The sequence below is a fragment of the Fundulus heteroclitus genome, unplaced genomic scaffold (assembly GCF_011125445.2).
Source record: "Fundulus heteroclitus isolate FHET01 unplaced genomic scaffold, MU-UCD_Fhet_4.1 scaffold_487, whole genome shotgun sequence".
In the NCBI taxonomy this organism is placed as follows: domain Eukaryota; kingdom Metazoa; phylum Chordata; class Actinopteri; order Cyprinodontiformes; family Fundulidae; genus Fundulus; species Fundulus heteroclitus.
Window position 1 is genome coordinate 1 of NW_023396909.1, and position 23,687 is coordinate 23,687.

Below are 23,687 nucleotides of genomic sequence, written 5' to 3' on the forward strand. Positions count from 1 at the left end.
TGGCTTTCTCTTAAAGATAAATGGGTTACTACTATAAGGTGGCAATGATTATTTCTTTTCATAATGTTGAAAGACCATTTAATGAACCAAGCTGAATTGAAAACGTGGTTTAATGCTGTTCTCGTAAATGTTTTCTTTACTTGGAGATTATTTAGCCTGCTTTGTTTGTCTGCCTCTAACCTTGATTGTTGTATATATTGAAATGTTCTTAGCTCTGTAATCAAAGCAGAGTTCAGTCAAGTTTTTGACAGAATCTGCGGTCTTTTATCACTCGTTATTTGTTGAAGCAGTGGTCACCTGCGGGGGAAATTTCATCCGTTTTTTTAGATGAAGAAGTCACATTATTCCAGTTGTCAGCCCTCTTCCCCTCATCTTCTTTTCCTTTTGTCTCTTTTTTTTTTGCCTCCTGCCGCTTCATTGGTCCACGCCCTTTTTTTAACTTAGCTCCTGTTTCTTTCTTCTCCTTCCTCGCTCTCTGCCGTAAGCAAGCCACCTCTCAGAGATACTGCACTCCCCAGACAGCACCCCCCTTTCCCCCTTGATTGTCCTTTATTTTCTTCCCCTCCATCCACCCATCTTTTCCATCACCTCAAACACACACTCTTTCCCTCTCTCTTTCCCACTCATTAGTCTACCATGCTGTGGTTGTGGTCTCCCGTCTCTGTCAGGGCTGTTGTCACTGCTGTCAGCTCCCTTGGCAAGAACAAAGTCGTCCTCTGCTCACAGCACCACAAAAGACACGAGAAGAATAAAAGGAAAAGAGCTTCAGCTCCATAAGAAAGGAGAAAAACTAAAAAAGAGGCGTAAAGATGGAAAAAATTAAAAAAAGAGGAGGGGGGGGGGGTAACTAAAGGAAAAGAAGGGAGCTAGGAACACATCTTTTCATGTCAGCCATGATGCATTGGCAATCTGTTGAGTTATAAACAACCAGTTGATTTCCTCCTTTCTGTCATCCGTTTTATCTATACAGCACAGAGCTTACAGTTGGAAGGAAGATATGAGTGCTATCTCTATACACATCAAGTGCCTTTCCTCATATAAATATATCTCCCTGCTAAATCAGCTAATCCTAGTATATCAACCTCAAATAACTTACCGTGTATTATTATGAGCTGAGAAGAGCAGTATGTTTGAAAGACACTGAGATACCCAAAAGAGGCAAACGTCAACCATTTAGAACAATAAGCAGTGCTGAGAGAAGAGCCTACTGTATTTTGTAGGGTACAGCAGTAGAGTATATTGGGACTCTTACTTCTGCCGCTCATTAACATTGTCCCATCATCATCATCTACTAAGGCAAACCAATCAGAATCGAACCATCAGAGGCACAAGAGGGTACTTGGAAACCAAGGGCAAAATTGCCACCAGCCTACAAGGCTCTGGTAGCTCAAGGAGTGAGCTGCCATATCACGTGTAGGCGTAATCTATGTCAGGGATGCCACCCTCTCTGTAGCCACGGTTGGTACCATAAGTGACGTGATGGTGGCTGGCTTGGCTGAGTATGGTGCCGTTGAGGCTGCCAGCTCCATGGCTGCTCCGGTAGGTCCCGTTCGCTTGGGAGGAAGAGGAGGAGGAGGAAGGGAAAATCGTGTGGATGTAGGTGACGTCCTCCAGCTTAGGTTGCAGGGACTGATGGGCCATAGCTGTCATCTGAAACCCTGCTGGAGGGGCCCTGATCTCTAGGATGGAAGTGTCTTTCTTTGTACCTGACTCTACATAGTCATCATAATGCTTCCCACCCCCGGCCTCTGCTGTATGAGCCTGAGTCCCCAGACATGTAACCTGATCTCTGTCCATACCAGCAGAAGATGGCAAAGATTAAGAGCAAAGCTCACCAATGCCGTGGCACCACCAATGATGCCAGCTAGTGGCAGAGCTGTTAGCTCAGAGTCCTGTCCCTCTTTGTCCTCCACCTTCTCCTCCAGTGCTGACATCTCCAGTCTCTATCTGAGCACAGGCTGGAGTTGAGTCTTTAACTGTCTGTGTCCATGCTGCCAGCTCGAGAAGAACCCATGCTGGACACCCCACCAAAAGAAGTCTCCCTGTCGTAGTGGCAGAAGGCATATGAGGTAACGGGAACGTGGAGTGAGCTGGGTAAGGAGATACTGCCTCCTCTCTCCTGGAACCAAAGTCTCTGTCATTGAGCCCAGAGCTGCGCTGCTTCCCATTCTTAGCCACGACAAACGGAAGGAGGGTGCTGGCTGTGGGTACAGCCAACTCACAAGGACGCTGTCCGGAGACAGAGGTTTAACAGTCAGCTCTAAGGCCTCTCTAGATACTTGTCCACCGTTCCCTGGAGGCAGGGGCATAATGAGGCCAGGCTTCTTAGGCCGCAGAATGAAGAGAGAACCTTGTGTGGGGACCAACAGAGGGCCAGTTGTTGTGCTCCCATGAGGAACTACTTGACTCTCTCCAACATCATCTTCACCTCCATCGTTTTCAACTGGGTTCACCACTTCTCCAGGACCAGAACCTGCTGGGGGGCCTTCGCACTGCTCCATCAACGATGTTAACTCTCTGAGTGACTGGCCCCGTACAGGCTCAGGCCCCTGACAGATGAGGCCTCTGACTGTGACTGCTGACCCACGTCCATGCAGCCAGGAATGAAGCCAGCGAAGGTTGCAACCACAGTACCAGGGGTTCCCTCGCAGCAGCAGCAGCTCCAGACTTTCAGTGTCTCTCAGAATTCCCCGAGGCAGACTGGTCAGGTTGTTTCCTGACAGGTCCAGCCTCTGTAGGTGCCTCATCCCATCCAACGTCGCCCTCGGTATGTGGGTCATCCCGTTGTCTTGTAAGTGTAGTCGTACCAGATGGGCTGAAGGCAGGTTGACTGGCGGAGACTGCAGAGCGTTCCTAACCAGTGGACAATTCCGTCAGGTTGGACAGTCGAGAAAAGGTGTCGTCTGCTATGCGTGTGTTGGCCAGCAGATTTCCATCCAGGACCAGACGTCGCAGAGAGGAGAGACCGCGGAAGGCGTGCGTTGGGATGGTGCTGATCCTGTTGGTCGTCCAGGTCGCAGCTCTTCCAGCGATGCCGGAAGGCCCGCGGGATACTCGACAGGTGTTCCCGAGACAGAAACAGCAGTCGAAGCCTTGGAGTCCCAGAAAAAGCTCGATCCTGGATGCTAACTGTCGATATTGAGTTATCATCCAGATGTAAACTGTTCTAGTAACGGTAACTTGGCCAAAGCGGATCGGGGTAACGTTCGTATATTATTATCCTGCAAATGGAGCTCTCTTAAGGACGGTGGGGAGGTGTATCGGAAACTCATCCAGCTGGTTGGCGTATAGGTAGATCACTCGTATAGACGTGCTGCGCTCCAGCGACTGCGGCAGCCCGGCGTTGCTCAGCCGGTTGCTCTGCAGGTAGAGGATGGCAGCCGTTAATGGCAGTGGAGGGATTATGCTCAGGCCACGGTCGTTGCAGTAGACAAAGCCCTCATCACAGCGGCACACGGAGGGACAAACAATGCCATCATCTCCCTCGCCTGTCTCCATGGCGATTGCAGCTGCCGCCAGCTCCAGCACCTCAGCCAATAAGGTGAGGACCAGGAGGAGGAGAAAGAGCCAATCGCGAAGCTCAGCAAGACTTTCAGCTGCCATGTTGGTGCACAGATCCTAACCAAAAGAGAAGGAAAAACTAGATTAATACAAGGACAGGTCAATCATTCTAAAGCCAAAGGGGTACTGACATATTACATTCAAATAAAAAAAAAAATAACTTGACAGTCGAACTGTTTCAAGATGCTAAATTTTGAAATTTCCACCTGCTGGCAAAAGTGAAACCTTTCATCTCAAGAGTTGAAGGGAGTTGGGAATATAAAAGTCAGTTGCCCTGCAGAGAAACTGTCCAGTATTATATGGGTCAGAGCGACCAAGCAGAAGACAAAGTGACATTTAGATTCAGTGAGTGCAACGAGGGGTGGGTTGACCGGCGATAAAGATTACAAGAATTGAAGAAAGCAAAGAGACAACAGAAATGGAGAAAATTGGACAGTGACAGTTGAAATGGGGGAAATAAGTGAAGAGGGCTTTATTTCCTGGGAGGTTAACAGAACTGGAGCAAGTGACACGAAAATAAAATGGAAGATAGATCATGGAGAAGGAGATTAGACTAATTGGCTGCGGCACAGTTGATGGATCTGAAAACAGCACAAGTACCAAAGTTGCTGTGACAGCACTAGATCTGACCCTGGGAGAAAATGAGGATAATAACTCAATAGAGAAACACAATTTCAAAGATTTCTGAAGGTTTACTCAGATGCATACTGTGTCTGTTTGAGGTCATGACCACTTGGTGAACTGCTCACAAATTAATAAGCATACCGAGCACTGAGTGCACATACAGTACAGTCTGACATGTATAATATATAATTTCATCAGGTGGTTATTGTTTGTCAAATTTCTATAAAATATTCAGGAAAGTGCTTCTGGGATCTTCTGTTTTATCCAGAGAAACCTTAATACTGTTCTCTGAAAAAGTATTGGCCCCCTTACAGATTTCTGCTACTTTAGCTTTTTTTCTTTTCATTTAAATTCAATCAATTCAAAAATGCTTTGGTAATCCCAAAGGGTAATTAAATGTTCCCGATTGTAAAACAACTTTTAATATCAGACAAAGTTAACTTGTATAAATACAAATACAATTTTCGGTAGACAAAAAAGCTATCCAAACCAATCTGGCCCTATCTAAAAAAAACAAAAAACTAGTTGTAGTTGCCCCATAAACCTCATAACTGGTGGCGCCATCTTTGATACAACTTCCATCAAATCTAAATTTGCATTTTGTCTTTTAAATTGATTAATGATTGATTTTTATTATTTATTAATTTATTTATGTTGAGTTATTTTAGTTCAGCTGCATTGGAGTATGAATAGCTTGTTCCGTGCCAGAAAATTTCAATCAGATAGAAGTCTGGACTTTGACGAGGCCTCTTCAAAATCTTCATTCTGTCTAGGGTTTTTATTTTTTGAGCAGAATTGGACTTGCTAATTTCTTTTGGATCATCAGCCTGGTGTTTAAACCAAAGTGAACTTCAGTTTAAGAACATAATCTGATTGCCAGACATCTCCTTCAGGAGTTTTGAATGTAGCAAGATTATGGTTTCACTAAACTAAACCAGGCCAACTTCCATCCATCGGTCCATTTTCTAACACGCTTATCCATATTGGGGTCACAAGGGGTTCTGGTGCCTATGTCCAGCTGTCAATGGGTGAGAGGCGGGGTACACCAGGCCAACTTTAATTATAAAACACTTTAAACAATCATAGTATCAAAGTGCTAAAAAACACAACACAGTGCATGAAAAAGCCTGAACAAAAAATTAAAACAATAAACACATAAAACCAATTAAAAAAAATCTTGATTTAAACTAAAAGACAATATCTCAGATGGTGCCAAAAGCCAAAGAGAAGAGATGGGTTTTAAGAAGTGATTTAAAAGCAACCTTTCTGAGGCCCAAAGGCAGGTTGTTCTACAGTTAAGGAGTAGTAGCAGAGAAGGCCCGATGGAGGCAAATTACAGTAATTACAATAGGTTGTCATTGTAGCAAGTTTTGTTTTTGGGTTTATTTTCCAAAAAGCTGAATTAGTTTTACAACAGTTGTGACGTGAAACACCTTTCAAAAAGTCCCACTATTATGTCATCAGTCCGTGAATATTTTTCCCAAATGTTTTGCGGCTCATCGGGATGCTTTTGGTAAATGTGGAACAGGCTTTTTTTGTTCTCTTTGGTCCGCTGTGATTTCTGCCTTGGAGCTGTCCAATGAATGCTATTTTAGCTTCGTCTTTTTCTTATTGTTGAATCATAAGCACTGACCGTAACACTGCAGGTCTTGATGCTCAATTCCATTTTTTTGTTGTTGCTGAAATCGCACTCCAGCACACTGTTTATGGAAGTAATGATGGATGTAATTGTTACTAAAAACTCCCAATAATGCTTTGTTAAAAAAACTTAATTGGGTTAGGTATAAAAAGATAACAACATAATAGCAAATACTGCCATAGCTGTGTTTAGTATGAAGTTCTTTAGAATAGGAGCTGACAATATTAAGACCACATCAAAAGAAGGAGAAAGGTCAGAATAAGAACGGCACAACTATTAACAATAGACTTTTGTGGAGCCTTGACTGCTACTGTTGGAGAGAAGTCTGTGTGGATGTAGAAAGTCAGAGCAATTGCATAAAAGACAGATGAAATGTGACACGATTGTTCAGACTGCAGATGCTTTGAAATCTACTAGATACATAACCGACTTAGTTTCACATATGGAAGTGGCACAAATCAAAATTTACTGAGAGGGAAAATATCAGAATTGGGCCATAAACAATAAACACTGCCATGAAAAAGACTGATATGGATCGTAAATAGGCGAAAAGATGGGATTTGGATCGCACTTGCACTTGGTCATACATTAAAATTTCTGCCATGATCTGAAACAATTAAAGGTGAAATAATTTTTCATAGCACAGCATTTTTTTTGGTTGGAATTTTATGTTTCCAAAAAAAATAAATCTTTGAGTCAAACTTTAATAGCATCATTTTGCAATTTAAATAAAATAACACCTGCGCTTTCCCCTTCAGTTTAGCTATTTGTGCAATTTGAGCAAAGTAGTGTAATAAAATTGATAGAAATTACATTTAACCAATAAACTCTTTGTCTTTTGGGTAGCCTGAGGCTGTGAAATGTTCCCTGATGTGAAAGGGCTGACATGATTTGACAGCATATTTGATAAACAAATCCTCCAGAGGCAAGTTTTTTTCCCCCCCTGTCCCCCCTTCTGTACATGCACATGTGTGTTTGTGTGTGAACTCTGTGCTCGATGCAAAATTGCCCCTCGGCTGCAGTCAAAATCCATGCAAAGCAAACAAGAGATGGCGACAATAGAAGAGATGAAGAGGTTGGAAGGGGTTGAGGAGACAGATGGAGACTTGGACAGTCAGTCAGGGGAGGAGAGGGGAAATGAGTTTCTGGCAGTGAAGACTGAAGTCGGTATCAGCTGAGTTCGCTGCAGAAAGAAGAATGGATCCAATCCCTGACTGGGTGTTGTTTTTTTTTTTTTTCCCCAGCTAGATATGTGTAAAAATAGCTGTGTTTGGTACTTTTATATGCCTGTGTTGCGCGTCTCTGTGTGAAAATGTGACAGAGATCTGTATCTACAACAACCAGCTCCTGTGTCTGCCTGACACAGTATTAGATGCATCAGGGCGAAGAAGTGGCTGCGCCTGAGAATTTGGCATGAACCCTGGCTTGATTTTTCCCTTTTCATAATCTTATTTTTAACTCGAGTCTGATTTTGGAAGACAGGGAAAGTACAACAGATATACACATGCACATAAAGGGAGCGTAAAGGTAGGAGCTGAGACCAGATTGGGATGCTCTATGAATATCAACTAGCATATGTTTCAGTGCCACAACATCCCCACTTCCCTCTCATAAATATCTTCTTGGCACAAGCTTGTTTGTGTGTTTTTCGCCCACATGCCAAGGTTTCCAATCGACATGTTGCTTTAATGATCCTCAGATTTTCTGTCCTACGCCGTCCCATGTTCGATCTCCTGCCGTCTCGTCTCTCTGCGTCTTTATCTTTTACACCATCTACCTCTCCCATCTGCACGCCTTCTCTTCATGACCTGTCATTATATCCACTTTAATGTTTGTTTACAGAATTATCCCTGTCCTCTCTGTCACTGTCTCCATCTTCTCCTAATCCTCTTTTATCATTTCCTCTCCAGTTGTTTGTTGATTCCTACACACTGAGATTGGATCAATCGGACAGGGTTTAGTCTCCCTGCCTACAACTCCCCGGCTCCTCTCCTCCCCACCTTGGCAACAGAGATCGTCTTTTCCATTCAGGTGCAACAGAACACCTCCCTTTTCTTCCCTCCTTGTCAATCTCACTCCTCAGCCTCATCTTTGTTTTAGAGATAAAGTGATCAGAGATTCTGCACCTCCAATTTTGTGAAGCTCATACCTGCCAATGCTGATTTTAGCTGATTCTCTTCAAGAACTCCAAATGACGAGTTTATTTTCTCTGCTTTATGATTCATTGAAATCGAACTGTCTGATAAGTAAATGCTTGAAGTAAAATAAAACAATGATTTTCCCCCAAAGGTGCCGAGTTGTCTCTCCCCACCACCGTAAATCTGTTGATTCAATAAAATCCTGCAGATTGTGGGACAGAGGTTTCAGTAAAAATAAAACCAACTAAAAAGAATAATGGAATATATATGTTTCCATTTTACACGATAGATTATAGCTGACTAATTTGTGCAAAATAAATTACAGCTGTGTCCGGCTTCATAGTTGTAAAAAATAAAATTTAAAAAAAGATCTGATTTGCTGCCATGCAGATCTGTGAAAATGTATTTCCCTCCTCCGATTTCTTCAGTTTTTGCTTTGCTTTGCTCGCTTAAATATTTCAGAAAATCAAAGATTTTTTATCAGACCAAGAAAATCTGAGCAGATACAAAAGGCTGTTTCATTACAAGTTAAGTGGGGGGAAGAAAAACTCTCCAAACTAATCTTTTCATATCTGGAAAAGTAATTTGCCTTTTTGGTAAATCAGTTGACTGTGATGGACCACATTTCTATTTTTGGTTAACTTTCACTGGCCACACACATCCCTGACCACTGCCTGATCAAGAAACAATTTAAATAGAACCTGTCTGACTGCATGAAGTAGGCTAAAGGGTTTAATCGTCTGTCTGGAAATGGTTGAAGTTATTTTGAAGGCCTTAAGATTCAAGTTTGTGTGAGTGGGAGGCACTACCCACAGATGGGGAAAACACGGAGAATTGATAAACCTTTACGGTCTACTAAAATTACTCCAAAAGTGCATTCAGCGACTCAGTTTTGTGAACTCAGCCAGGAGGTCACAAAACACCCATGAACACCAGCATTACATGTTTCACTTGCCTCAGTTTAGGTGATTGTTCATGATTCAATAATAGCAGAGAGACTGGGCAAAAATGGCCTTCATGGGAGAGATCCAAGGCTAAGACAACTGTTAACTAAAAATAACAAAAGGGAACAAATACAGCACTTCATACATATATATATATATATATATATATATATATATATATATATATATATATATATATATATATATATATATATATATATATATATATATATAAAACGAAATTTGGAGTAGGGCTGGGCAATAAATCAACTGTATGAATTAATTTGAATTTGCAATTTATGTAATTATTGAAAAATCGAGTTTTCCAGTTGCCAGTGCAAAAAAAAAAAATAGAGTTTAAAATGAATCTAAATGTCGTGAAATGTTCAAATTTACTTTTGAAAAACCAACTCCTCCGCCTCCTGCTGTGAATGAAGCTGCTGGTGGCTACCAGGCGCTGCTCTGGTCTCTGTAGAGAAGGAAAACTAGAGACAGTCCAGTGTTTCCTACTAAGCGACTCATATTTGGGGACTTTTCAGACCTCTTTCTGTGTTTTTAGCTGCTTCACTTGAAAGCAGCAATCTGTCTGCCGTTACTGTCTCACAACTGCCAGAGCTGTGTAGGGTCTCTCTTTTCCCTCAGCGCTGTCTCACAGGCACAGGGAGCTGCTGTGTGAGTTTTGTGAAAGGCAAGTTATTGCACTATTAATCACAATGGGGACACTCATCTTTGTTCAAGAGGAACCATTTATTTATTTTGCCTCATTTTAAAATTTTACACTTCAAGCCCAATTGGGAAATTAATTTTGGGTTGTTAATTATTTTGTGTCAAATTAAAAACAAAGTTTATATGAATGATTTCCTTGTTTCTAGTTTTTTTAAAGAAAAAAAAAAAGCGATTGAAATTGTAAATCGGACGTATTGTGAAAAAATTTCAGATATGAGGCCATATTGCCCAGCCCTAGTTTGGAGTGGCCTAGTCCAAGTCCAAACCTAAATCCTACTGAGAAGCTGTAGCATGATGTTAAACAGGCTGTTCTTTTTTAGAAAACCTACTGATAGATTGCATAGGTGTGTTTTTTTTCTTAACAACTAAAATAATTTAGAAACTAGCCTCTGTATTTACTCAGGTTATCTTTGACACCTCCTCTGTGTTTTTAAAACGCCTCACTGATACTGAAAGTGGCTGAATTTGAGTCTTCTTTACTCAGTTGAAACTTCAACACTAAAGAGTGTTGTCTGTGCCTGCTGTTACTGCCTTGGTGTGTTGGTGTGTTGTTTACTGATGGCAAAACAGACCTCGTTTCTAGATTTGTGTCGGCCAATCATGGTTTTAGGGGTGGTGGAGCGTAAAATTAGCCGCTTCCTAGTCACACCTCTAGCTTTTTGCCTTAATGTCGTCTTCCCCAACGCCCCACATGTAAAACAGGTTCTGAGAATGGTCACTCTTAAAGCACTGAACCTTTGTGGGTTTTTTTTTTCTTCCTCCTTTTCATGAAGCAGAAAACGACCGGTAAGTGTAGTGAATCTCAATGTGATGAAAGCACAGCCGAAGACGTGTGTGTGTGTGTGAAAAGTCTGATCGACCCAGTGTGTGATTGCCGTGGGCTTTCTAACCTGCTCAGTCTCTGTGCCTTTCACGTCCGCCGCAGCTTTGTTTTTTTCCTGTATCGGGGATTTGTGGAGAGGAGTATTAGAGTGTCTGTGCGTGTGATTGAGGATGTTGCTTTGGATCTCCCTGTGTTAGCACAGTTTCGCAGCCTCCTTTGAATCGCTCAGAAGTGTAGCCTCTCTCCTTGGGGCTGTTGAATCTTCCTCAGCTTGGGTGAATTATGATAGGGATGATGATAGCCTGTACTCCAGGGCTCCACAAGAAGCAACACCAGCATGGCTCAAAGCCGCCACGGCGTCCACATTTGTGTGTGTTGGGTGGGTGTTAGTCCTCCTGCCAAGCTTGTTCTCTCTTTCTGGGGATGGGGCTTTCAGGCCTGCCAACTTAAGTCATCTTCATTGAGTGTCCAGAGGTTTAATTCTGAAACCACTCCTCCACACCCAAATGCTCACGTCGGGCAGGCAGGCAGTCAGAAGATGGCTGACAGCTTAAGGGTTCTCCTTGGAAAGTCGAAAAGCAATCCCGGATCCTCGTGCATGCACTGGGTCATGCAAAAATAGTACTGCGCCGCGCTACGCTCGCTTCGAAAAGGCAGGTAGTGATTTTAATTGATGAGCAGCGGGGAAAGAGACGAGAAGAAGCGCCACTTAGTCCTCCGAGGAGAAAATCTGGTCGCTCCCTTTTTTAGGTTTCACAATCACAATTATGACAACGCAAACGTCACTGGTGACGATAATTAAAATGTTTAGAGGCGCTCCCTCTTTAGTTCACACAGATCGTCTGCACAGGCAGAAGATGATCACGGGCTGTAAGCGGTCCACTTGGAGCTGCGTGGAAGGAGTTCTGCTGCAACCTTGAAGAAACGGATCCTTCACTTCAGCAGATGAGCCAGCCGCTGGCCGGGAGTCGGTGGTCGTTCATCTGAAAAGACAGAAAATTAGAATTTATGTGGAGATCACGACGTAAGGATGAAAAGATGTGATTAGTTTTAATTTATGTATTCTATACTTTTTGTTATTCAGCTATGGATTAATTTAATTCATGTATTATTATTATTTATTGATGATTATTATCCATCCATCCACCCATCCATCCATCCATTTTCTAACCCGCTTAGTCCCTCTGATGAAGAAAATAATAATGTATAAAGTTTTTCCACAATTAGTATTTTTATTATTTATTATTAACAACAATAACATTTTTATTGTAAAGGTTATGGGTACATTGATATAAATTAAATATTTAACTGAATGCAAAAAAACTCCTAAAGCGACAAATATTCAGACTTTCTAACAGGAACTGACTCACCATACCTTCTTTCATTGATGATTACATCAGAATTCATGCATAACATAAAAATTAACACATTAATATGATGAGCCTCCCATTCATAAACATAAAGTCGCTGCCCAGGTGTGTTGTTGTTGTTAGTTTTTTATTTTTTTGCCAGGTAAGCACCCCCCACCCCCGCCCTCTAAGCTGACTTTGGCCCAGAGTTGGGGGCCGCCAGCATAGACGGAAGGTCTATAACTCGGCTACAGTCAATTAAAAATCTCTGATTAACTTATGAAATGACCCATAAAAACCATTATCCTCCTGGCAGAACTAGGTTTTACAATGTTTGCCGTCGCTGATTTATTTGCGGAAGGACCAACACCGTGATTTACTTTCAAACTTTTGTCACTGCTGACTAGCGAACCCCATCCCAACCTGTGTTTCACTGCATGGCAAGGTCATGTTTGCTGCAAAGCTGCGTCCACAGTAGTAGTTCAGGTAAATCAACGGTGAGCTGGAAGTCACAGGAAGATGCTGGTTGAGGGTAAACTGATGGTCCACCAATTCTCTAGAGCAGAGCAAAGAACCATGGACTCATTGCAGAGCCATTGGAGCAAATTACCCGTAAAAGTCTGGTAAATAATGTCCAAGCCTCAAATTTAAAAGATGTGGTTGCCCATTCAGTTTACCTCAAGGAGAACTAAACTGATGCATAACTTTTATATCCAAATAAAGCCTGTAAAGTGAATGTAATTTGAATAAAAGGTATAAACTGTATGATACATGCACATGAACTATGTCTTTACTCAAAGTTTGGAACCCTTTTGTAAAAAGGGTTTGGATATTTTGGCCATCAGTATCAGGACAACACCTAAGATTAAGCCAAATAAGTGTGAGGTGGAGATCTTAAAGGGTTTTATGACCTGTGTATCACAAAAACCCAAATCAATCAATGAAATATAATTACCAAAAAAGTGAAACCTTATCTCAAATCAACGTAAAATAGAACAATAATGTAATTCTCATTGTGTATGGGAAAGCTTTGTAATATAGGTGCACAACAATAAATTTTATTATTTAATAAGTTAATTTATTTCAAATACTTTGGCCAAAAAAAGTAATTCGGATGCTATAGGCCTATAGATCTATTAAACAGAGTGGTAAGCGTTAAATAAAATGGTAAATGGTAAATGGACTGAACTTATATAGCGCTTTTCCAGTCATACTGACCACTCAAAGCGCTGTACACTATAGCCACATTCACCCAATAGCTGTCACTAACACACACACATTTATACACCGATACACAACTCAGTAGGCAACTTGGGGTTAAGTGCCTTGCCCAGGGGCACATTGACATGTGACAGCAACCTTCCAATTGAAAGACGACTACTCAACCCATCAAGCCACAGTCGCCTGTAAAGTGGTGTATTTGGCAATTATTTAAAATCCCCAAAATGAATCTAATGAATCCCCAAAATCTTTATTTCTTATGAAAATTAGAGCACAAGACTAAAACGACAGATTTTTCCCCAGCAACGTTTTGGTATTGGCTACCCAGTCGTCCAGCACAGTGGTAAGCTAAAGAAGCTGGCTAGCCACTGTGTGCTGGATCCAAGCAGATTCATGGAAAACTGAGTGGAAGATAAAAGTCTGGCATAAACCCAGAAGCTGTTGGGATAATCACAGATTTAAAAAGATTGTGAAGAAAAGCCCATTCAAGGGTTTGGAGGAATCACAAAGACTGCATGGAGTCAGAGTCGCCCCACTGATAAATGGTAAATGGACTGAATTTATATCGGCTCCTCTAGTCATATCAACCACTTAAAGCACTTTAAAATCTACAAACATTCACCCAACTGCACTCACTGCACTCATAAAGGTAAACCAGGTCAGGCGTCCACTTTATGTTAACATTTAATTTCCTGTTAAACACATACAAAATGGGTTTGTGGGGTTAAAACAAACAATTATGCAGTGCTTACTAGAGATTTCAATTTAACCCAAACAAACACCATTTTTATGTGTTAACTGGAAATTAAACACATTTATATTCATCACTGAGTCGCAGATCGGCAGGTAACTTTCCGATTGCATGACCGCCAATCTACCCACTGAGCCACAGTCGCCCCAGATCTATCCGGGTCACTGGCCACCTTTCAGAATAAAGTCAATTTTATCTTTCATTCGGAGATCAAGAACTCAGACTCCAGAGGGAGAGTGGAGATGCAGATAATCAAAGTTGCGTGAGTCAAAGACTGCTGGTGCTGGGTCCACTGTGTCTTACTAAGTCCAAACCCCTTGAAATTTAAGAGCACTTCCTGCTTCCTTCTGCTGAGAAGCTTTATGGAGAAACTGATTTCATTTCCCAATAAGACTTTGCATCTGCCAAAACTACCAACGCCTGCATTAGTGGCTATGGTGTCACTGTGTGTTAACGGGCAGCTAACTGGGCCGACCTAAAGCACCTAGGGAATCTGTTTAGTCATGAGGAAGATAAGAGACTCGAGAGCCAACAACGCAAAAAAGCTGAGGGCCACCATTAAATCAACCAGGGATTCTTTAACACCTCAGCGGTCCCACAGGCTGCGTTCATGTAGTAATTCATGCAAAAGGAGCCCTGACCCAATATCGTCCTTATACTGTCCGTAGGCTGACATTTCTGTAAAAACCATGCTTTTTCATCAGTCTTATACTCTTTACAAAATTTTATGAAACTGAATTCTATGTTTCAAAATGTCACAAAAACACTAAATATATCACTCTGTGTGTAAATTGACTTTTGAACTGAATTACCGACACAAAAGTAACTTTTGGATGACATTCTAATGCATTGTACCGGAATAACCCATTATAATATTTAAAGTTGGTTCCAAAGTTTGGATGCTGTTATTGCTGAAAAAAAAAGGAAAATTTGTTTTTATTTTAATCCAGTTTCAGTTTGTTTTTTTTAAATATCAGCTTTGTTTTAAGCAAGATGTAATGCCGAGTTTCACTGTTGGCACAATATGAAGCACTAAAAGGACTGAATAATTATCCCCCTCTGAATGGTTTTACCTTCCAGGATTAAGTACATCGTGAAAACGCTACTTGAAGGTCAACGCCGCATATGTGCAGCATTACGCTCTCAGCGCACAACAAACCTCCCATTAAGGAAACTGCGTGTTTTATGTCAGTTTTTTTTTGTTCTTTCACACAAAGCTGAGGAGCTTTCATTAACCACCGCGCACTAAGTGCCTGTATCTTATGAGCGAAATGAAAACCCCTGGTGAGCATTGGTTTTAGAAATGTAAGGTTTTCATCAGCCACGCAGAGCATACAGAGACATATTCATCAGAAGCCATTAACTGCTCCGCTGCTCACATCCGCCCCGTTCTCATCCCGGAGTAAGTAGACTACAAAGCCAACTGGGAGATTCTCATCCAGTTTGCAAAAAAACACAAACAGAAACAAATAAAAGTGTCCTCGTTTTCCTCTCTGAAGGACACACGCCGGAGCCGAGAAGGATTTGTTTAACAGGCTTAAGCCAGAGCCTGCGTGTGTTCATGAAGGGTGCTTAATGTTTAAACTGAACCCCTGACAGTCTAAATTCAAGGTGATGATATGTTTGGCCGCGTTTTTTGTTTTATATTCAGCATTGTGAGCGGTTAAAAGGATGGCGAGGAATACGTTTTGCCGGGTGCAGTTTGGAGGAAGCAGTTATGGCGGTGAGATAAATTGTTCTATTCATAAAAAACAGGAGCAACGTGATATCCGGTTATGTGGATTGTAAACTGATTTCCATGTGCAGAGTGAAGCTGAAATATGCAACGAAAGCCGCACCATTTGGGACAGAATGCTAAACAGTTTGCAAAATGTGATTTGCATGGAGAGAACAGAGTAAATGTTGCCTTTTCAAGGGCAACGTTGATGTAAGAGAAACTTTAGATCTGGAGCTAAGACTGAAGAAAGGGACCCGACCACACTACCAAGAGTTTAAACACTGGGAAAAGTATAGTTACAGCAAATAAAGCCATTAAATAAACTTTTATGTCACTTAAGAAAATTAATGGCAATATTTGTGATAATAAATAGAATTACTGGGTTATAATGAAAGGGCAATAAGACATTTTTTTTACAGAAATATAAACTAACATTTCAGATGTCATAAAGATAATTGGGTTATTAAAAGAACACGTCTACTTAGAGAGAGTTTTAGGAGCAACAGGCTCTCTGTAGGGTCCTTTTTTTCACTTTCGTACATTTATACATTTCTTCTATTGACTTATTTTTTGTTTTATTTAATTAACCAGAAGCTGTTTTAGGTAAAATTGTTTGATTGTAGTTTTTCGGCACCTGGGATTTAAATATTATGCTATCTTCTACTACACTCATAAGAAAATATAGATTTAATTAGATTTGGCTTAAAAACAAGAGATTTTTTATAGCTGGCTAAAACCTGTCATAAGTAACCCTTAAGAAGCTATTTGATAACCTGAGTCTAACATTACTGCTCCAGTCCAGAGTCAAAATAAAATGTAAAAAAGTTGACACAAGTAGAGTCTGGAGTTTAACTTAAACTGAAGCATGCAGAAAACCCTGAAAAAAAAAACATGGAAGGTTTAACTTACGATAATGTTTGGAAACACCGTCTATATCCTTTAAAGGAAATTGGAAACGTAATATAACTGAAGTATCTCTGAGTAAGTTGCATAGAAATGATTTTCTGATCAAATAAAGAGATCATACATTATGACTTATTATATGAAAAGCAAATATTTTAGTGTGAATGTAGGCTTTAGTTTTTTACCTATCAATACCACAGAATGGACATACAGTCTGCGGTCATTAAAACAATGTTGTAGAAATAGGAAAACCTGGAACAATTAAAAAAAAAATAGGATAAGGTGGAAAGCCACACCTCTGTGTCCAAAAACTCCCTTAACACTATATTGAACCGACATGATTGTGTTGTGTAAATAACCTGTTAGCATCAGGAGCGTTGGGGGAAATGATGGATGGCCCAATGTGATGCTAATGATCGTAGGGGGGCTTTAATCAAGGAGTCTTTTGAAATTCAACCCTCGATACCTGTTGCTGGCGTGATTTTCATTTAAATTTTTTTTTCTATCTGCTGCACCCCCAATGAGCCATGCATCTGCAAAAAAAAAAAAAAAATGCTTCACATAAACGCATTCTAAGCAGGAGAAGGATGCATGGTTTATTGAAGATAGCCGCATGTGTGGAGTTGGATATATCTTTAGAAACTAAAATGTGTCCTGTAGAAACTCCAGAGTATCTGTTCCTGACAAGAATTACTGCAGGGTTTGGATCAGCGATGGTAAGTGAGTTAGCTGGCTGGAAATCATGACACTAATGTCGACCCTAGAGGAGGCTGCTGATACGTTACTGTTTGGTTTTTACTTAAAGCTATAGTGATTTAAAACCCATACATGCCATAAATGTAATGTAATGACTCGGCTCAGTATCAGTGAAACTTAGACTGCTCAAATGAAAACCACTCTCAATTAACACGTTAAGTTCAAATACCCTTTCTTTTCACGCGTATCAGGACCGGAGCTGCTTTCTCTTAGTTTAAGTGTAAAACTGCACTTTGATCTGATTGTTCAATATGTTAAGCTCTTCTTAGAAAACCAGAGCGGACTAGTCTGCCATTTAAAGAAGCAATCTGTGCCGAAGAACCTTGAACCCCAATATGCTGCAGCGCTTTCCAGGGAAGGTTGTTTATTTGAACAGCGTCAAACCCCAATCTAAATGTGCAAACAACAAGGCGACTTCATAGAGGAAGAATCCAGGCGCCAAACTAACAAACCAGGTCGAAACAACTCTCACAGTGAAATGAAAAAGCAGAAGAAACCGACTCAAAGTGTTGAAAACTTTGCAGCAATGGTAAAAAGTGAGTTTCCAAACTCTAAATCCCTAAAAACAGATGATGCAACACAATGGTAAACGCACTCCTCTTCTACTATTTTTTTTTTTCTTTTCACATTTGTTATGCACTAAAATCTATTGTTTTCTGGAGGTCTTTAGCTGAATTAAAACTTGACGTTTAGCATCGTTAGTTATGTATAAAAAGCAGCGGTCACCTTGAATATTGGGAGCAGTTGGTTTAAAACGACCTCCTGTTACAGGATTTGTTCTGCGGTCCATCCTTTCGTACACCCTTCGCTAATCTTTCTATACTGCAGGCAGAAATGTCTGCCTTGTGTTGGTGCCTGTAAGTGCCTACTGAAGATCAGCAGCGTTTCCCCCCACAGCTCACTGCCATCGCCCATTAGACACTGATGTGTGCGTAAAGTTCAGGCTGCCCTTCAAACTGTCAGGGATTTCCAGAAGTCAAACTGGGTGTGGAGCGATGGAGGGGGGGGGGTTCATGAGATAGAAAAGCCAGGGAGTCAGGAGTCAAAAACATTTAGAGAGAGGCGAATGTATAAACATGTGCATGGAGGGTTGAGGACGGGTCAGTAGGTTACTGCCTTGCGTCATCAAAACAAACGCTTCCCATATTTCTGATAAACATACCACCCAAGAAGCGTGCTGTGCAGATTTACACCAGAGACTCTCCAGCATGCCCACTTTATTAGGTACACCTTTTTTATAGCGGGTTGAACTCACTGAGCTATATTATACACTGGAGTGCTAATCGCCCGCTGTTAGAACGAGTCGCTTTGAAGCCACCGGCCGCCATATTGGTACTCCCTATTTTCCTCCAGTAACTAGGGAATATGTGCGCTACAGCATCTAATAACGAGGATTTTCTCATGTTCAAGGGGGGGCTTAAAACCTTTAAAATGTCAAATGCCATATACTTTTATGTTATGTTCTAAAACTATCAAGTAATGAGAAAGTCATGTGCTGAAATATTTTGTATTTTATTCATTTATATATATATAATTTATAAATATATACATATATATATTTAATATGAATAACATGTAAAATATTTCAGCACCTAATTTCCTAGTAGTTAATAGTGTTAGTACATCCACTGACTGTAGAATTACCTGTGAAACGTTTTCACACAGCCAGAAAACTGCTTGTTATTGCAACCAAATCCTATGGGATTCTGTGAGAGTAGGGAGTAGCAAGATGGCGGCCAGTGACTTGAGTTTTTCGGCAAAATCAGCACTCCAGTGTATTATATAGCTCAGTGGATGAACTGCCTTCATTCATCCTGGTGTAGGCTCAACAAGGTTTTGTAAGTATTCTTCAGAGACTTTGGCCCATATTGACGCGACAGTATCGCACAGTCCACAGCGGTTTTGTTTGCCGCACACCCAAGATGGGAATCTCCAATTTCACCACATCGTAAAGTGGCTCTGTTGAACTGAGGTCTGGGGACAGCAGCAGTGCTAGGCTGTTCAAGTTGTACAAAGTGTGCCAAGAAACTATCTCCCATATCGTTACGCCACCACCACCTGCCCAAACCACTCCTATAACGTAGGATGGATCAATTATTAAGGTTTATGCCACCATCTGAATGTTGGAGCTGACTCAGTGGACCAAGTTACATTTCTTCCGATCAGTTATCGTCCAATCGTCTGTGATTGTACCTTCAGTTTCCTGGTAATTACTGGCATCTGGTGTAGTTCCTGTTGCTGTTGCTCTACCGCTATGTGGCACACACAGGGATGGTGTTCAGCGTAGCCTGGTTGCGTAAGCTACGATTGCCATCATGAACCAGTCTGTCCAATCTCCTCAAAACTTTGACATCAACAAGACACTTAGTGTCCACACTCACAGGACATTTTCTCTCTTTCGGACAACTCTGTCAACCCCAGAGAAGGTTAAAGTGGCCGGTGAAGATACGTTCCCCTAAGAGTTTGGGTCTGCCCCATGTGTCTCCTCTCTGTGGGATGTTCCTGGAAAACATCCAGAGTAGGGTTGTCCGAGATTAGCATGCGCTGTGCAATAATTAGGGCTGGGCGATAAATCGATTTAATCGATTAATTCGAATTTACAATTCTTTAAGATTTCATTTTTGGAAAATCTGGATTTTATTTTGCCAATACATTCATTGGGTTTCCATGAAGAGAACAGCATGTGATTCTGAATATATGTTTAGGCAAATGTATTGTCAAAATATTGTTAAGTGGAAACTTTTTTTTACCATAATATGAGGTACTTTATTTACTTATTAACTTTTTTTTTAACTTAGTTTGAAGTTCACAAGTGCATTGAAGCCTGTTCTTAGCTCAATATGTAATACCACTAGCAGCAAATGTTTTGTTATATTTTCATTGTTTATAATGGCACGGCTGCCATCTTGTTTTACAAGCATGTTTCACAGCTTGTTTTTAGTTGCACTTGAATTCAGGTCAACTCCCTGACGAAATGCTTGACATAAAAGCAAGGTTTTAAAATAATTTCTTTAATTTCTTTTTATGAAACAAAAAGGAGGAAAAAATCGATTAATCGGATTTGGTATGATAAAATCGGAGATTTATTTTTTAATCCATATCGCCCAGCCCTAGTAATAATATTGGTAAATGTTGGGATAACTTTGCAGTCAATAAACAAATAAGAGCGGTATTGTGTTTCTGCTTTAAATTCATATCAAACATGAACCCCAGATAATGAACATTCAGTATATCTACCTTGGCAACAAAATTTTATTGAAAAAGTTGCCTCTGCTCTGCTATTTTGGCCACAAACAGCACTTCGTTGTGGTTTTCTACATAACCGGACCACCTTTCCACCTCTTTACGTTCTAAAACCTTTTATGCCGCATTAAACAAGTGTCAACACATGTATTACAAGGACAAAGGGGGCCGAATGCATAGTACCTACATAATTAGCACCTGAACTGACTTGTTTTGACGTGGAGGAGCAGCGGCGTCACTTAAAGCTCCCTCCTGCATGACGGAGCTCCATGCCTTGCCTGTGAGGGCGAGTCCAGCCCCCTAACAGAGGAAGCTCTAATTTCAGCTGCTTGTACTCAGGATCTTCGGGTCACGATATGTATCTCATGGTCAATAGCGACGAGCGGGGCGCACGGACGGGCCGTTGAATTGAAGGTTTCACGTTGTAATCCTCCCAATCCGACCGGCTCCTCCAGATTCCATTAATCACACAATGGAGGTGTTTTAATTACGAACCATTCGCCTCTCTCTCTCTCTCTCTCTGAATCACTGAGGGTTTAAACACCTTTAATGTTTAAAGTTAAACACTCTTCAATTACCGCATCCCTGTCACAGAAAAAATACCTGTGCTCCGTTCAGTGTCACCAGAGCCCTTTTACTCTCACGCTATAAAAAAGGCTTCATGCAAGAGAGACCGCAGCAAGCTATAGTGCCAATTAAGAGCTAGATAAGTGATTGATTGGTCACTCAGAGCAAACGAGACGCTCCTTTCTTTTTGTTTATGAATGATAATCTACTGGTCTCAGCTCCTGGAGTATATTCGTTGCTTTATATAGTTTCTTTTTATGGTGAATGCAATTATTTGGTAAGACAGTATTTATAAGATGTTTGATTGACAGGCAATAAAAAGAATAATTCTGTAAAATAAATGATTTGATCTCTTTTACATCTACTTACTCTCATGTGGAGAAAAAGATGAACAAGGGAAGAATAGAGCGAGTGGCATGTGGTTGTGATACTGTACTTTCATTCAAAACATTTTCCCCCTGACCCTGCCACAGCATGTCTTACATTGCTCTTGTTTTTTTTTTTTTGTTGTTGTTGTTAATGCACAACGCAGTTCTCAGCTAATGTCCTGTTCCTCGGGGGGGAGACAGAAATCTCTCTGCTTTCGTTGGCCAGTCAGTGACAACTGCGCAGCCTTCAGGCACTCAACACTGTGTGACTTTCACTGCAGCCCGTGCGCACGCTCACCCACAGTTTTTTGCTTTGAATAATAATGATGAAATATTAGTTATTTATTTTTTCTCGTGCTGAACGAGGGCAGAGACGCCTGACAACAACACGGCTGAAGGAACTGGCGGCGGTGTAACGGCCTGGACACGCGTTGCGCCTTAGTGCTGCTGACGACCGGGTGCATACCAAATAAAGCTGGCAAGAAGTCTGCTGGAGGAGGGCGTGCAGATGTTATTTCAGGTTCCAGATGGTGGAACAATATGGACGGATATGTGTCCACTATGATCACATCAGCTGTAGATGACCAATTTCCCATTTCTGATTTGTGTAAAGCTTTGATCTGCCAACACCCGTTATACCTGATTCCGGTTTCTCGTTAGAAAGATATAAGAAAAGCAATTAAAAATTTTTTTTTCAAATCTTCCTAACCTCAGCAGTCATTATTTTCTATTTAAGATGCAGAGGCAACGTTATTTAAACAGGGCTTTATTGCTGTTTTATAATAAAACCTTTATTACAAAGTTTGCCAATTTAAACTTGCACTAGTATAAATTATTAATAATTAGTGCGGTATGCACAGCTAGCATTACAACAGCAGTGAAACTCTGTGTTCCCTCTACTAAACTGAGTTTTTTTTTTTAACAAAGCTTTAAACATTTCTGAATTCATCGTGTTGAATGTCAGATGGAGGTTGAAAACGTGGTGACTTTGCTGTAATATGTTCAGCTTCCTGTTATATGCTGCAGCTATTTAACCTGACTCCGCCAGATAGATTTGCTCCGCATATCCATCTGGAAACCTTTCGTTGAAGTAATTTTGGGAAGGGGTGAAAATACTGGTTAGCTGATTGGCCTATGTTGGTGATAGACGGGCCAAATGAACCAATCAGATCAACGAAGCATATGACGTACTAACAGCGACGACGAAAACTCAACCACAGGCTCTTGCTGAAACCAGTCGGGAGAAGAGCAAAAACATCTTTTCCTCTGAGAAAAGCCTCCAGAGCAGTGTTTCGCTCTTCTTTCAGTGAAAAAATACTCTGTAATTCCGATAAAACTTGCTCGATAGCCACGCTAACGCTAGTTTCATCGGCTGGAGCCGCCATGTTCTTTAGACTGAACTGTCGCGCTTCTCGTTGCGTCACACCTCAACCCGCCTCAAAGCCAACGCTGATTGGACTTTCGTTTGGTGAACGGCTCCAAATTTTCGTTAACGGAAAGTAGCCAGACTGATCTGCGAGTGAAACCTTGAAAGCTCGCGAGATCAGGATGGTCTCACGAGGCTAGCAGCTATTGCTCTCTTTCGATTTCTCAAGATAGTTTTCTTTAAAATACCTTCTTCCATCTATGCGCTTTCTTAGTTTTGAACACCAAGCTGGTGCTATAAAATACCGTAGGTTCTTCTCACAGTAACAACTCCGGCTGAATAGTGTTGTTGGTTTCATGCTGACTCCGGGTATTTAAAAAAAAAAAAAACGCACACTGTCCGCTCCGGCAATCCCTGCAGGATCCGTTCATGCATCCCCTCTTATTTTGAAATGTTCCAGATCCGCTTCGCTTTTACCCAATTCTGACTTCCTGTCTGGCTTATTTGGTTGGTAGAAATTTGCGCTTTTGCTCCTTTATCATCTAAAATTAACAGAGGAGGCCTGTCTGTCAACCCTTGGCACCACGGACCCGGTGGGAATTACCGCATCAACTAGAGTGGCTTCTATTTGCGACAGAGAGGAAAAACCCGGATGACTGAGTCTGTGTGAACGAGGGGTGACCTGGTAGCGTTTAGTGTGTCGCTTTCACTGGTTGGGATAATGGAGAAAGCTTTTCAGTTGCCTGAAGATTTCTTTGTGGATCTCTGAGATACACTGGTTCACAAATTTTAAGGGATCTTAAACAACAATTGGTCGTTCTTGAAATGACCTCAATTACTATAAAAAAGATGGCTTATGTCATATTTTTGGCTACATTTGTTGCAAAGGCAAGTGAAGTTGTCAGATATGGTCCGACATAATAGCTGTGGTATTATAAGCCATTGTTAAACTTGTTGTTTTATTTTTATTTTTTATCTGTGGACTTTCAGA

The 23,687-nt window shown here is 41.1% G+C and overlaps 1 pseudogene; it reads right to left on the reverse strand.

Moving 5' to 3' along the window:
• Positions 1-1,366: 1,366 nt before the first annotated feature.
• Positions 1,367-11,453, reverse strand: LOC118560786 (annotated as a pseudogene).
• Between the last annotated feature and the right edge of the window lie 12,234 nt (positions 11,454-23,687).